Below are 3,723 nucleotides of genomic sequence, written 5' to 3'. Positions count from 1 at the left end.
TAACCTAGGTTTAATGTGTCATTTGGCAATTGGATTATATACTGTGTCCTGAACCACAGGGTACCTGGTCGCAAGTCTCACTAGTGTACACCATCCCATGGCATAATAGGGATGTCCTATTATTATTATTATTATTATTATTATTATTATTATTATTATTATTTCCCACTCCTTGTAGACCAGGCATAGGCAAACCCGGCCCTCCAGATGTTTTGGGACAACTCCCATCATCCCTAGCTAACAGGACCAGTGTTCAAGGATGGTGGGAATTGTAGTCTCAAAACACCTGGAGGGCCTAGTTTGCCTATGTCTGTTATAGACAATGCTGCATTAGACAGGCCACCTATTTGACTCAGTATAAAGCACCTTCCTCTATTCCTCCATATTCAGATGCAGAACCAAGCTAGCCATGCTTTTCAAAAGCTGGGCTTAAACCAGCTGCTTTTATTTTGAAGACAAAGCAGCTTCAGGGCCCAGATCTGGAATGTGCTTCCAATCTAGATCAGCATCGCCCCGCCCCACCCCCGTGTGGATTTTCCTACCAAAAATCTCTTCCTCCCACCACTATTTTCCCCCTCCTTTTGCTGGCAGTGTTGTTGAAGAAAAACAGCGGCCTGGAAGGTGTGATGGTAGAGGAAACTGGTGCAGGGCCCCAGTCCAGATTGGGCCACCACTGTTATTTTTCTTTCAAAGTAAATTTGGTCAGTTTAAGCACACTTTTCGAATAAGACAGGAATACCATGCCATGTGGTTTGGCCTGCAGAGATGGGGAAAACAGCATGTATCTTTGTTTTCGCTAGTTTGAGGTTTTGTTTTTTTTCATTTTGGGGGGAGCAGAACACTGCAGTCCATTCTGCCCTTTGTGAAGAAACATGTGGGCTCCAGATGTCGCTGGACTCCAGCTCCCATCACCCCTGACCATTGGGCCATGCTGCCTGGGGCTGATGGGAGTTGGAGTCCAACAACATCTGGAGGGCCACAGGTTCCCCACCCCTGCTCTGCAAACTCTGGCTCCAGATTTGAGCTGCACTGGGAGGGAGCAGTATTTTTGGAACCGAAAACGTGGCAATCCGAACACTTCTTGCTTCCTACAGTCCTCTGGGACTGCATACACAGAAACCTGTTTGTAGCCCCTAAATATAGCTTTTCTCAATACAGAATCATTCATGCACACCCCATACCCCCACACGTGCTGCTTACAATCTAGGCTGATTCTAGAGCCCGCCATCCACAAAGGTGGCTGTGGTTACTTTATATGTATTTGACTTGCCACCACCCAGTGCCGGATTTATGTATTAGCTAAACAAGCTATAGCTTAGGGCTCCACTCTCTTGGCGGCCCCCCAAAAAAATTTAAAGGAAAAAAACTGGATGTGCATTTCCAAAATATAACGTAAGTTCAACAATTACTTTGATAAAATACATATTTTGTTATGTGCAAATGGCTTTAGATACCTATTAGGTCCATAAGGTAAAGGTAAAGGGACCCCTGACCATCAGGTCCAGTCGCAGACGACTCTGGGGTTGCAGAACTCATCTCACTTTACTGGCCGAGGGAGCCAGCGTTCAGCTTCCAGGTCATGTGGCCAGCATAACTAAGCCACTTCTGGTGAACCAGAGCAGCGCATGGAAATGCTGTTTACCTTCCTGCCGCAGTGGTACCTATTTATCTACTTGCACTTCGTGCTTTCGAACTGCTAGGTTGGCAGGAGCAGGGACTGAGCAACGGGAGCTCACCCTGTTGCGGGGATTCGAACCGCCGACCTTCTGATCTGCAAGCCCTAGGCTCTATTCAACACAAAAAATGGCAACTATTTGTTGTTGTCAAAGGACAGCTGGACATATAAAGGGCCCCATTACCTTCAGTAGCTTAGGGCTTCATCAAACCTAAATCCGGCCCTGTTAGGACCCTATACATTTAAAGCATCATCACTTTAAACAGGCATGGCTTCTCCTAAATAATCCTGGGAACTGCAGTTTGCAAAAGGGGCTGAGAGTTGTTAGGAGACCCTTATTCCACTTACAGAGCCACAGTTCTCAGAGTGAAACCAGCAATCAATCCTTCTTCCCAGGGAACTCTGTGAATTATAGCTATGGGAGGGGAATAGGGGATTCCTAACAGTACCCTTAGGGATGCGGGTGGCGCTGTGGGTTAAACCACAGAGCCTAGGGCTTGGTGATCAGAAGGTCGGTGGTTCGAATCCCCGCAACGGGGTGAGCTCCCATTGCTCAGTCCCTGCTCCTGCCCACCTAGCAGTTCGAAAGCACGTCAAAGTGCAAGTAGATAAATAGGTACCGCTCCGGCGGGAAGGTAAATGGCATTTCCGTGTGCTGCTCTGGTTTGCCAGAAGCGGCTTAGTCATGCTGGCCACATGACCCAGAAGCTGTACGCTGGCTCCCTCGACTCTGAGCGTCGCAACCTCAGAGTCAGTCACGACTGGACCTAATGGTCAGGGGTCCCTTTACCATTTACCTTTAACAGCACCCTTAAGAAACTACAGGATTCTTTGGGTAAATCATGACCGTTGAAAGCAGCATGGCACTACTTTATAGTGCAGATGGGGCCAAAGTTACCCACACCTCTTTCTCCCTGAATGTTCCACAGGTGAGTGAAGAAGGGAGCGGTGATTGTGAACTTGGTACACACGCATCCACAACATGGGGGAGGTGTGAATATATACAGACCCATCACTGGGACCGCCTACATTTAAAATGGACACACTGTAGGGTAATTGAGAATGAATCTTCAATGAGTTTCTATTTTCAGAATGAAACCAGTTTCCCAATAAGCACTTTTCATGGGCAAATAAGACGGGGTAGATCAAGACTGTGTGTTGACAGTATAGAAAGAACAAGTACTCAGTCTCCATTGATTCTAGCGCAAAATGTTGTGCACATGCAACCTTAATTCCCCCATTCCCAGCATAAGGAATGTTGCTCTAGGGACTTTTTTTTTTAGTGAAAAAGCAAATCATCCAACTTTAAAATTAAAAAAGAGTGAGGTTCCCCCACCTCCAGATTCACATAGAAACTTATCAGTCAGAAGGACCTGCAAGCTGTCAACCCACCACCTGCAGGGGCACATTTTCAGTCAGTGCGGGGAGACGTTTTTGGAGAGGGTGTCAAATTTGGCAAGATCTGAGATTCCCACTCTTGATTATATTCAAGGCTAAGTTGCAAACAGCAGTGTGTATTCGAGACCATCTGCTGAGATTATTTTTACGTATACATCATGATAACTACAGCGATGTTATCAGGCCCAGTCACACTTTGTCTGTATCCAAAGGAAAGGGATTTTGTGCCTTTGGTCTGACTCCCTAATTCATAGGCTTATTGAATACTATACAATTAGAGTCAGACAGTGCATATATCCAGTGAGCTAGCTGGATATATAGAAATGACTGGGAATGACATCATAAAAGGATGGTTCAGGTTTCAAAACATACAAAATTATTAAAAACCATTTTTATGTGGCTGCAAGCCATAAGAACATAAAAAGAGTCTGCTGGATCAGGCCAATGACCCATTTCGTCCAGCATCCTGTTCTCACAGTGGCCGACCAGATGCCACCTAGATGCCCATAGAAACTTGCAAACAGGACCCAAACACAAGAGCACTCTCTCCTCCTCCAGCAGCAGCTGGTATTCACAAACACCACTGCCTCTGACTATGAAGGCAGACCATAGCCATTGATAGCCTTTACCTTTGGGAATGTGGCTAATCC

This window comes from Podarcis liolepis (genome assembly GCF_965112155.1).
Source record: "Podarcis liolepis genome assembly, chromosome: 15".
In the NCBI taxonomy this organism is placed as follows: Eukaryota; Metazoa; Chordata; class Lepidosauria; order Squamata; family Lacertidae; genus Podarcis; species Podarcis liolepis.
This window is presented reverse-complemented; position numbering follows the sequence as displayed.